This window comes from Sinocyclocheilus rhinocerous, unplaced genomic scaffold, assembly GCF_001515625.1.
Source record: "Sinocyclocheilus rhinocerous isolate Xijiao unplaced genomic scaffold, SAMN03320098_v1.1 scaffold853, whole genome shotgun sequence".
Lineage (NCBI taxonomy): Eukaryota > Metazoa > Chordata > Actinopteri > Cypriniformes > Cyprinidae > Sinocyclocheilus > Sinocyclocheilus rhinocerous.
This window is the reverse complement of record NW_015627738.1, coordinates 2,508,262-2,521,802: the sequence shown is the minus strand read 5'-3', so window position 1 is coordinate 2,521,802 and position 13,541 is coordinate 2,508,262. Positions and strand designations below refer to the sequence as shown.

Genomic DNA, 13,541 nt, shown 5'->3' with positions numbered 1-13,541 from the left:
ATTGCAGTGAATTTCAGTGTGTTTAAGTGTGTAATTCAAAGAGAAAAGGAAAAATGAAAGTGGATGGTTCAAGCAGAAATAATTTAACTTTGTTTCCTCATGCAGACAGATCAACAGCTGGCCTGCTCTAAATGGATTGTAGGAGATTTGATACAATATCTGGGGATAATTCACGAGCCAGTTAAAACACTGTTCCCTGACATCTTTCCCACAGAGGTTTGTGGCTTCAATTTGTTGTTTTCTCTCTGAAGTCTGTGTCTTCTCTCAGTAAGTGGTGATTTGTTTCTGCGCCAGAATGTGTTTTGACGATCGCGTACGGCACTTTGTTCCACAACTGTGAGGCTCACGTTCAGGTCGTGCTGATTGTTTTCATATTTGAGGGAAGCAGGAAATTTCCTGACCCCGACCAGGGTGTAGATCGTTCTGCTTATCCAAAGAAACCGCTTCTCTTCTTTGCAAATTGCAGCTGTAATTGCAGCGGAAAAGATAACAAATCTGAGCTTCTACAAATCCTGACGCTTGCATGTTAGAGGGCCACAGGAAAAGTGTTTAAGCCCATGGGGATTTCCACTTAATGCAACGGGAACTCCACTGCCATGTTGCTGACTTCTGCGTAACCGAAAAGAGCAAGACGGCAAAAGATGTCAGTTTCGAAACGCTGCTATTTATAGCATCTCAACTCCATTAGGATTAAGACTGGATTTTTAATTAAAGTTCAGTGCCTTGCTACTTCCCTCTGAGTCAGTGTTTGCTAGGTGAACAGAAGGCTAGAAGAGATGATGGAGTAGCGCTATAAACCATTATCAGAGCACAGAATCTTGATATTTACTTTGATTAACATCCTCCTTTAAAATCCCATCACGTTGCAATTTATTGCCCCAGAATATCTCCTGGTTTCATTGGAGGATGTGGGTCAAAGCGGAAATGAATTTTAAAAACTGCAATAATAAAAGTATTGAGATGTTTATTTCTCTCATTGCCTTTTGAAAGATGATTACTAATTTTACTTTGAGAGCGTTTTTTACATGCACTGGAAAAATGGCCTGTAAGAAACTGCTAGTAAATTTCACAAATAATTACAAAGAAACGCAATTATCATTGCATTTAATGTGAAATTAATCCTTATTTTATTTACTTATTTACTAATTTTTACAGTGTACAGTTCAATGCCAATTCACACATTCCCCAAATTAAAGAGATGCATTTTATTGGAAAAAATAATAATGCATTTTAAACAATATACATTTTTTTTTTAGCAAGAATCAAAGTACTGAATAGTTTAACTCTGCAAGGAAACCTTGAAAACATATTTTCAATACTAATGTCTTCTGTAAAATTTCAATATTATAGTCTAAAACTATAATTGTTACCGGTTGGAAAGGTTTCTAGGGAAAAAAATGTATTCAGACTCATGAAAGGATGAGGATGTTTTAAATAACGTGTAAATGGCAGGTTAAAAGTGACTGATGGGAACCTTTCATTATAAAGTTTGCTTTGATCTGTCGGTTTTTGTGCACTCTTGGGCATGAAACATTTGTATTTGTGTTCAGTCAACAGATGACACGTCAAACAAAAGAACAGAAGAGGAAAATGGTAATAATAAAAAGTATTAAGAGAATGGGATCTTCAAAGAGGAAACATTTTAATGATTAAAGAGCACAAAAAAAAACAGATAGCCAAATATTCCTTTATTTATACAAATGGCAGTTCTTGTGAACTTTGTTGCATATGTTTGTATGCTTTTATGAGTTCATGTTCCTAGTGCATCTATGTGACAACTTGCCCCATTTAGTGTGGCAAAATGTCCTGCTATTGGGGCCTGCTGTCACAAAAGATCACCATGTTTTAAATGGACTTTATTTTTTTCCCCAGGGCAGTAATGGTGGAAATGTTCAATAGGCTTTTTTTTCTTCTTTTTTTTCTAGTCAAGGCCAAAGTAACCTACCTGAATATATTGGTACGCTGTAATGATGACAAAGTTTGGAAAGGAAACATTAACTTTTTTTTTTAACTTACACTACCTTTGACTCTTCTTATGGGGTTTGAGAGCAAGGAGAGATGCTGCAAAAGAAATGCATCATAATGACATTTAAATGATATTTGGTCAAAGGCAATCCATTAAAGCAAATGGGAAAAAGAGATGAGTAAATATGCATGTTTACATTTTGTGCTATTGAATAACTGTCATCCTTGGAAATGAATTATAAGAGGTGCAGTTTTTAGTCAATGAGCAAATGTTTTTGTTCCTCTGTGAAACACTGTCAGATGACTTTATGTGTGCAACTGCTGGAAAAGCAAAGTTCACTGAGAGGAATATTCCTTTGTGTTGTACAGATGTTTAATTGAACACGGGCTTTTAAAGTAATGACTTCCCGTAATAATTAAGAATAGTTGCATATGTAATTGAACTGCTGGTGTGAGACTGCCAAGTTGATAACGACAGAATAATCCAGTGTCTCTACAGCCTCAAGTGCTTCCCATCTGCGTTCATTTTACCTCTCACAGGCAGCTTATACAAACACACAAAAACTAATTTACAAAGGAATGCAGTAAATTAATGCTTTAAGCAATTGCAATTTCAAATGAATTAACCACTGACCAATAGGAAGCACCAGTGGCAATATTGTTGTGGCAGGCATATTAGATTAATTTAGTGCTTTTGTGTGTGAGAGGAATAGCTGGAAGCGAAAGGGGATGTTGTTACCAGTCTGAAGATAATGAGAAATAAACAGTTTTGGCATATTTGTGTAAAATGTCAAATATAATCAGAAATCTGTGGCATCTCTGCTCAATTAAACACTGCAGATCACTGACTTAATCAGAATTTAATCATAAATGTAACTAAAATTAATTGAGGACTATGCTTAAAAAATTAAAATTAAAAATAAACTTAAATCAAGATTCATTTATATTATTCAAACACATCATCTAATCAAAAGATCTCTAATGCTTACAAAAAGCTGCATATATTTGATCAAATATACAGTAAAACATTAATATTGTCAAATATTATTACAATTAATATTGGAATTTTTTTCTGTATACTGCACATTTAAAAAAAAAAATGTTCAGAAATGCATTTATCATGAATGTACTATAGCAGTCCTATCGTCAAATACATGCAACATAATGCAACAAATAACTGCACACATACAGTACAGTATTATGCTATTGTTACTGGCCACACTAATAGCTTCCATGAACACATAAATGTAGTTCCCTAAGTAAGAGCACTCGCACCCTTTAAACATACAATAAGCATCTGGCATTGTTCACTCTCTCTCTCTCTCTCTCTCTCAGTATTGATCAGTCCTTTTCTCCAAGCGATGCTAATTGATTTTCTTGCCTTTTAAGTCTGCTTAATGGCAACCTCCATTCACAGAGCTCCATCTCAGGGTAAATCAGGGCCGTTCCTCATGCTGAAGCATCTATTCTTCTGGAAGTTTGGGTGAGTAGAAATGGACCACACTTTTATTAAAACATTGCTTTTTGATTAATCACATATAGATTTTCTTGAAGCAATGCAATGATGTCATATACCTTAAATGCTGGTTCTTTTCAGCAGCAAAATAAATCAGAACACAACTGGAGGAAAATATTAGTTTTTCAAATCCCAGAGAAAAAAAGTTGCCCCTCATTACCATTATTTAAATTTTGGCTTTCAATCAGCTTTATTTTAAGTCATATTTTATGTTGTGTTTCAGGTGTTTCTCCAAAATTCTTTGGGAACAATATTCTTGCACAATATACAAGCAGAAATAATAAATTAAAGATAAAAGAGTAAAAAAAAATCTGTTATGAACAGATTTTTTAGGTACCAGCTGTATACAGTATTCATTTGGGCTTTGAAAGATGTGATAAGAAATGCTCATATTAAGACCTAGACTTCTTTTTGGTGACTTTGGAAACTTAGCAAATATGAGCATGTTTATTAAATTAAAAAGTCTCTTTTTGTTGTTGTTGTTGTGGTTTAACCCTACTGACCATGAATCTGAAATACCCTATTCCGTTCAGCTCTTCTGTTCCTTGAGTGCTCCAGCTTTAATGCCATGTTGATAAGACTTATCTCTAAAGTGCTTCTGTCAGTGGTTGTTGCTCCATCCTTACTAAAAAGAAGTTTATTCAAGTGTGCTATTAGTATACTTCTTTTAAACTAAAAAATAAGAAAGTATACTTTCAGTCTACTTTTTATGTACTTCTCTGAAATGTACTTTAGGTACTTCTCAGAAACATACTTAAAATTGCACTTAAGTATACTTGACTTATACTGACAGAAAAGTCTAAGTATATTTGGCCTATACTTGTTTATTGACATATACTTAAAAGTATAATTATGTATTCTAAGTATACTTGGCTTTTAGTTCTTTTTACACTTTTGATTGAGTGGCCTAATAAATATTTTTTTCTCATAATATTACATTCGGTCTTATAAACTTACCTGTTCAAGTTCATATACTGTAGTAACAAGCTTTGGGGTGGAATAGATTTTAGAGTAATTGAAATACATGGAACTGAAGCTGATCTACTTTGTACAAAGCAATAATAACCCACACAGAAACAGATACATTTTTACTGATTTTATTGGCCAATCTTTCAAGATGTAACAGTATTGTAACAGACTTGATTCATACTGGTTTCTATAATAAGCTATACCAGCACATAAAATTTCATTTAAAAAAATCTCATTACAAAACATCAAGCCAAACAGGAAAAGGAGCAAGTCTAACATAAATACATAATACAACACTGGTTAATATGACTAATGACTGCTTTTTTAGTCCCGTTCATATGGATTTGGCAAAGGTGTAATGTACAAATTGTCAGCTGTTTCAACAACAACACATTTCATTCTTATCATACCAGGCCAGATGGCACTGATGGTTCAAGTCTTCCTAACCTCATGCACAAAAGTACTCTGTACATTTATTTGTGAATCTTTACATAAAGGGCTGCTAGATTTAACAAGTACCTCACTAAAGCGCAGCAGTGTTTGGTACATTCACAATATGCAGGGCTTTGATGCACACATATTTGTTTAAAAATGACTAAGTCATTAATTAAAGAGAATGTACCATCGTTCAAGTATACAGCACTGTTGTATCTTTTCTTAAGTCGGCCATATTTTTGAGTGTGATATAGAACTCCATAAACCAAGAAACGTTTGTAAGACCAGAAGCAGTTACTTACATTTCCACATAACTTAACAATGGCAAGCCTATATGCAGTTGTGATGTTATCCTGCATTGGGGGACGACCAACAACCCTGACATTGTCATTTAATATTTCACATTTATCTGTTCTTCGCTTATTAAAATAAAGTTCTTTAACAAATGACTGAACCTTTGCACTCGTATGTTTGGCCTTTTCTGGCAATTCTCTCCACAACAGAAATTTTCTAGCTATTTGTGAAGAGACATTCTGTGTTCCATTAAAATACTTCAATAGAGTGCCCATATTTGATTCAAATGGAAAGGCTGACGTAGCCCATAATGGTCCCCACTGTTTCACACTTTGTGCAACATGTGTGAGCAAATGTATGTTGAAAGTCATGTGGTTTCCCCCATAAATTCTTTGAAATTCAATGACAAATTTTTTAAGAGCCAGTTCTGACAACAAGATGCTTCTAGTCTTGATCTTATCCTGCAGTAATTTATATATACCAAACACCAATAGAAACAAATGATTCCAAAATCTCCCAGGTAGTATGCCTTTCAATACAGGAAGAGCACAGAATAGGAGAAATGCTCTCCATTCTGAAGCTTTCCAGAACTTCCTTTCATTCACTGACCTTGGTGTCCTAGTTATCTCAAATTGGGGTTTTATTTTTGCAAGTCGCATATCAACCTCTTCTATCGGTTTGCCAATGTACCAGGTGGCTTCACTGTTTGCTGAATCAAACCACAATGTGGACAGTTGCCGAGTGACTCCAAGGCACACATTGTGTTGATATTCAGGAATAAAACCATTTATCATTTGGAAATGACTAAGCTTCATTAAAGGAGATGGCCCTTTGACTCCAAACACTGGCTCATTATCTGAAGCTGACATTGCATGACTAAAATGATCTCTTTCATTTCGAAGTGGGGGTTCAGGTTGATCATATATATAGATAGGATTTACCACCTTTGTGATAACAAAAGTCACAACCATAAAAACCATTAAATTGCTTTGTGTTACGAAGCATCGGACGAGCCATCGAATCAGAGCTACAAACCACTACAAACACTTTAGAAACATGCCAGTTTCCCTGTGTATCTTGCCAGTCAACACCTTCAGTCTCTAATAATAAGGCTTCTTTAACAAATGGTGTTAGTAATGTTAACATAGATGGTTTACTTGGCCCAAACCATAATGCTGACATTAAAATGTGACTTGTCCTCTCTTCTGGTTCCAGTTCAATTACCTGACACTGAATTGGCCAAATGCAGAATTTAGAACTTTTGAACACTGGTGCACCATCACAATTCCAAATTAGCGTCAAATCATCTTTTCCAATAACTCCTCTGTCACATAACATTTGATACTCTTCACCAGACTGTATGTCTGAGAGAACCCCACAGGTTCTATTTTTTTCATTAAGATTGACACCATATTCTTGCAAAAGTTGCTGAATCTGTGCATGCAGGGGCAACACAAGAAAATAGAATCCATTCTTAAAGTTTGCATTGGCATCAAATTCTGTATTGCAAGAGTCACACTGAGAGGGACAATCTGCTCTAACACCAAGGTATTTTAAACAACTTTCACAATAAAAGTGTACTTCAAATTTAGATGAACTTCCAAAATCTTTGTGGAAAAGGTCATGTGAAGATGGGATCAGACCTGGAAACATTATGTTAAACATTTCCAGTAAGTGCTTTGCCTGTTAAATTATGCCGTAAGAGATAGGACATCAACATCAACACACTTTCTCCCTTTGAAAGAGGTGCACCAGGATACAAGGGCTTGTCACCAGTAACTGTATCTTCAATTCCCTAGAAGGAGAGAGAGAGAGAAAAAGAGAGAGAGATTTAAAAATGTGAGCAGCAACAGAATAATCAAGAATATCAGTCCAGCTTTCTTTCTTTCTTTCTAGCATATTTTCTAAAAAATATTTACCCTGGATAATCACAAAATGGCTAATAACTTCATCATATCCTACAGAGCTGCAAACCAAAAAGAACAGAGTTGCTACCTGTGTGCATGTCTATGTGTTCAAGTTTGGTACATTCTTGAATTTCAGAATTGCCGAAATGAGTCCTAATGGTGTCTATATATATATAGTGCTTGTAGACTTGTATCTGTCCATTGTATTTGTCCATTCCATGTTGTGGCAAAACAGGTATTGTGGCATAATTTTAGCCAGTGTTGGGCAGTAAATAGTTACTAGTAACTACTCACAGTAATAATATTACTTTTTAACTAGTAGTGTAACTGATTACTAATAATAATTACAAATTACTAATAATAATTCAATAATAATATTACAGTTACCATTCATAAAACAGCTCGTTACTTAGTTACTTTTGATTCCTCAACCCCTACTGATTTGATACTAATCCAACAATCTAATAATTCCTAGATTTATTTTCATAATTGTCATGACTTGCTCAGGCACATGAAGTCACCAGAGCAGCAGGCAAGCTTGGAATATGGAAAAGCTTACATTCAACAGAGGGAAATATTGCCATTACATTGATTTTGTTAGGAGAAAAGATGATCTGAACACTGTTGTGCAAGTTGTGGCTTTACTTTACCCTGGCATTACATCCCACCCATATCCCTCTGATCCCGATGTAAATTATATTACTAGAATTAAAAATCTTTTTGGAAAATGAAACATTTTCTTTCGAAATTGTGATTTCTTTTGAAAAAATACATCATGCAATATAAGTCGGAGAAATTATAGCTACAATTTGCTTCAAGCTACACATGACAATTACTGAGATTAATACACACGTCACTATCGCTATCACCATTGAGTGTGTGTAATAACTTCTGACTGCAATCCAATGTGGATTTTGATGAAATGATGAGGCACAAATATGTTGTTACTAACATTTTAGAAGTGCTTCATGTGGAAGATATGCAATTACAACTTCTGTGGGGCGTGAAAGGAACATAATATAGCTAGTGCTGTAACTAATTATTGTTGCCAGAAAGTGAGTAATAAATTAAATTTTTTTGAGTAACTAACCCAACACTGTTTTTAAACACAAGTGGATTATACAAATATAAATAAGTTCCCTTTTTTGTACAATCAATTATTTTGGCATTACCTCTACTGAATGTTGTCACAGAACTGCTATTTTGGCTTAATCCATAATACAATGTCTTTGTCCATTGTGTTTATTTATATAGGCTACTAAATGTGTTACTTTGAGACTTTTTTGCTGTACTGTGAAAGAGAATGGATGGATATGTTACAGTTGTTGTAAATTTAAGTAATTACTGCCATCTCAGTGCAGTACTAATGACACATTGCTGTACCATTACAGCTAAATTTAACCCATGAGTTTGTTACTTTTAAGAACATTTCATTTTGTGCCCAGTTAACAATAAAATTTGAAATAAATATTCAGAATTTTACGAGGTTGGTGGAGTCTGACATTAGAATGCCTCACACTATTACATGCTTCCTCAATGATGCAACTAAACTATCATTTAAGGGAAAAAACTAATTGCAGTTCATATAAACTCTGGTTTCCGGTTCTTCAAATCTGTGTCTGTGAACCTACTATACCAAAATGTATTTAAAATACATTGGTTTCATAATAAGTACACTACAAATTCATTAACATATTTGACATATCGCTTGAGACTTACTGATATAAACATTAATTAAATGTCTTAATATTAATCATAAACTGTGTTTTAATATAACTATTTTTAAGGATAGTATGATCTCTGTATAACATCAGTCTTTAAATGCAAGATATTTAAAGTGTACCCAAAGTATACTTGCAATAGCTCAATCTTAGCACAATTAAATATACTTAAGTACATTTTTTGTTGGAATTCAACAATATCTATGGTGCATTACAAATGTAGTTGTTCCAATTTAGCAAACTTTAAGTATAACAGTTTAGTGTAGACTACCTAAAGTTAAATTGCAGAGTATGTAGATTAAGTACTGTAAATAAATATGTAAATGTATTTGTAGTATACTACGGATAAAATAAATGCATTTCAAATACATTTTGGTACATTTATTTTTCACTAGGGTACAAAATCACTTATTTTATCTAATTGGCTCCTTTATGTGAATTATTACACTAACAGACATACTGTGTCACTGAACCATTTACTACATACCACTGATAATTCAGATGCTTTTTCTCAACTAGTACTGTCCTCCATCAAGTCTTCACTGTCCACATTGTTTTCATCTTCAGTATCAAGCATATTCCCTCGTCATTCTACAGGTTAACATGTAAAAATATGACTTGAAATTAAATCAATGAATGAATAGGGTACACATCTATTTAACCAGAGATAAGAAATGTGTGATGTATGGATAATTGTGTATTTACCTCTTGAATGTCAGCAAACAACAGGCTAGTTGCTGAGGAGTTTTCATTGTCCACTTGATAATCTTCCTCTTCACTGTTGGAAGCATTATTCATGATAGCTTCAGCATTTATTCTGCCATCTTTCTTTCTTGTTTTAAATGTTACCAATGGAAACATAATGAATAATTGAATGAATGAAAGAATGTCACTGAATTATTAGATTGGTGCATGTTAAGATAATTCAAATTTGATTTAATTTTTATTTGACTGTACTCAGCGGTCGAATTGTAAATAAATTTCAGGGGGGATGTCCAAGACAGTTGACCCTGAGAGGTCAAGTAAATATCTACAGCGGATCTAAATATTCATAATTAATTATAACTAGTTATGATTAATTATTCATATTTCCTCATGAGCTGATTCGTTACACTGTTTTAATAAATTATTTATTGAATCATTCAAATCAATTCGATTCGATTTGAACGTGCATATTGTGCATGCAAAGCTGACATTTTGGCATGATGGTGAGACTGGACAAAAGGCTATATGGTCAACAGAGTTGACAGATCATCCTCTGAAGAGCAAGAATGTGCTCACCAAAAGTCATGGCAACTGGCCCAGCATATTTGGAGACGTAAACGGGGCTAAAATTGTGTATTTACCTCTTGAATGTCAGCACACAATAGGCTGGTTGTGGAGGATTTTCCCTTGTCCACTTTATATGGTCCTCTGCTGGACCCATTAGTCATGATGTCTTCTGTGCTTGCATCATTATTGTCATTCTATTAAAAAAAAGTGGGAAGGGTGATAGGTATCCACAAACTGGATAGTTAAATAAAATTGGAATAAAAGTCATCAAATGAAATTAATTATTATAATTGGTTCTAAAAATTAATTAGAATCAGTGTTGTTGCACATCCCATATGAACATTAGTTTGAAACAGCCTATGACTGAAATATAGGCTACTTTTGATTGTAACACATACATGCATTTCATGCAATTTTAGATTGATAGTTGTTGACATTTACAAAGTAAAATCAATTAAAAAGTAAAAAAAAAAAAAAACGTAGTGGAAATACATTTGCTGGTGTTGTGCCAAATTTTATTAGATAACGTTGGTGCGGGCAAATGAATGTAATATGTTTGTGGTGCCCTCTCCTTTTTATTTTATTTTATTTATTTTTATGTAGTTATTGCTTCCTTATGTGGATAAACATTATTATTTTTTTAATTTGTTGAGAATTGACTTGTAGTTGTGAAATTCAATAAAAAAAAAACGAATAAAGAAAGAAATAAAGTTCCGCCAGGACACATAGCCTATACATGTTTGCAATAGGCTGTCATGTACAGTAAATGACTGATGATCACGTAGAACGAGCCTTAAACAAATTTCAGTCTGCAAGAAATAGTGAAATGTAAAGTTTAACTGAACTGAATACTCCACTTTAGGGGTATGGTGTCCCATGAGCATTGATCCTTAAGGACATTTTTTTCTTTAAATCATATTGCCAACTGCATACTTTTTGGCAGAAGTGTGTATTTTTATGGAATTTTAATACTTCAACCTCATTACCTTTCCTAAATCTGTTTAACATTATGTACACAAAATAGTAACACCTAGGGCCTTAAGGACAAAAATGTCTCAAGTGAAACCCATTAAAACTTACATTTTTAATCGAGGTTCATTTAACTGATATGATGCAGTATCTGCCGGCTTTCCTTCTGTTGGCAAGGCTTCAAAATTAATATTTTTTACTATTCTTTACTAAATAGCATAATTTTCTCAGGTTTGTATGCGTGTACTAAATTGTGTGCGTAATACAAATTACAGAAATAATAGCCTACTGTACTGCAAATAACTAATCCTGACACTGTGTGTACCAGTGAAGATTTGTTGGCATCTAATGGCTAAAGTTTGGTATTGTGCCCAAATGAAAACTTACATGAAAACTAATTTTTTGAGGTATCAACTTCAAATTTAGAACACAATTCGTTTAGATTTATGGCTTTCAGCACATCACATTAAGCACATTACATTTATGCTGGTGATTTCTGGCTATGGAAAATGTTTGCCGAGAAAACTGTGACTGTACACACAAAGGCAAGAGGTTTCCAGTGGGGCAGTATCAATGTTTACTGGCAAAATTATACTGCCTTCTGCGGCTCCACTGTACAGGAGACATTTCTGGCTGTGAAGTGTGTTTGATGATATAATTGTGACTAAATATATTCACAAAATATTAAATATTGTAAAATATTACTACAATTCAAAATAATATAATTTAATGTCTTTTAGATATAATTTATTCCTGTGATCAAAGCTGAATTTTCAGCATAATTACTCCAGTCTTCAGTGTCACATGATCTTCAGAAATCATTCTAATGTGCTGATTTGCTGCTAAGAAACATTTATTATTATTAATGTTGGAACAAAAGTCGTGCAATGATACATTTGTCTTTCATGATTCTTAAATAGAAAGTTTTTTTGCTGTCACTTATGATAAATTTAATGTAGGCTTCTGACATTTATTTTAATGTACATATATAGAAAACATTTCACAAGAAATACTATATCTATTGTCAGAAATAAAATGTTAGTTTAGGTTAATTATTAACTTATTGGCTGACAATTGCCAAAGACCCATAACATTTATTCAATGTGCTCGTTATTTCACTTATATTGCATATAGGCCTACACAAGGATCATGTTATTTACAGCCAAATATTAGATTACAAGATCCATGGCTGAACGTTCGATGTTGTCGTGGTGTAACTTGGGTGGAAAAGATTTGGTTACAAAAAGCTTTAAAGAGCAAACATCGCTGACCTTTGTTTAATTATTTAATCGTCATTATTTTTTAATTGCTTTAAAAATACAATTCCGTATATGTTCTCAAGACATTTAGCATACAATGTTTATCCACATGAGGACGGAATATCTAAAAAAAATAAAAATACAATTAAATGAAAAGTAAAGGGCAACACAAACCAATGCCACCGATGCCAACGCGCATGCACTGAGTCGGTCGAAATTCGCCACAACACTGGTTAGCTTCATTAATACTATAATAATAATAATAATAATAATAATAATAATGTTTTACCATAATGTAATTTGCATTCCATCTGAACTTGGTTCTCCATTCTTTCTGTGCCGTCCTCCAAGTACCTTTTGTAAGGTCCAGAACGTTTTGCCATTATTTACGTTGCAAGCACCTGCTATCAACAAAATGTTCATGGAATCTCCGATAAAAAAATAAAAAAACATCGGAGCAGTGACCGTCTGTCGCGATATTTGGTCATGTGATACGTTCGCGCACACCTGATTCTGTGCTCTTGCCTAATTAACACCACGGTTGTTAGGTTAACATTTAGGATCAACCACCAGAAAATAATAAATAAAAGAAAGAAACAAACAAACACCGTAATTATCAGTGACAACAATTTAACAATGGCATTTGCCATATATTATTTCAAAGACAAAACCATGGAAGTAGGTAAAATTGACTAGATGAGTACCGAAGACCAGCAGACATTTTCAAAAATCAACCCAGTCTCATGGCAAATACGTACCTGGGGGCACATTTTTGCAAGACGCGAAATACGTACCAATAAGTACATATCACTGCAGTTTCCAAAAAAATGAACACTAGAGGCAGTAAATATCCGACACCTTTTAAATTATTTTCACACAGAGTATGATTTACAGAGTTTCGATTAATAAAGCGTAATTTTCGCACAATTACTTGAAGAGTATTATGTTGTGACTTCAAAACATTTTTAATATGCTGGGAGATTTGAAAACTGATGCTTTTGAACGTTAGCACCGCACATATCCAGCTTCATATCAATGGGATTTCATAGACGGTAGGTTGTTCGGTAGCTCACGGAGCAGTGTTGCCAACTAATTTTCAGGGGAAGTTGCTAAAGGAAGGTTGATTTGTTGCTAAAAGTTGCTAAATGACGCGATGTCATTGCGCGGTGACGTCATTGCGTAATCACGATGCAAAATTGTCACTGCATCAAATCTCAGCAAAAAAAATTTTTTT

At 33.8% G+C, this 13,541-nt stretch overlaps 1 long non-coding RNA gene across 1 annotated transcript in view; it reads left to right on the top strand.

Moving 5' to 3' along the window:
* Nucleotides 1-708: 708 nt before the first annotated feature.
* Nucleotides 709-13,541, top strand: part of LOC107734397 (uncharacterized) — a 14,123-nt gene continuing 1,290 nt past the window's right edge. Inside the window, exons 1-2 of the long non-coding RNA XR_001639088.1 lie at nt 709-718; nt 5,700-5,702. This is a non-coding gene — a long non-coding RNA (uncharacterized LOC107734397). The remainder of the gene's footprint in view (nt 719-5,699; nt 5,703-13,541) is intronic.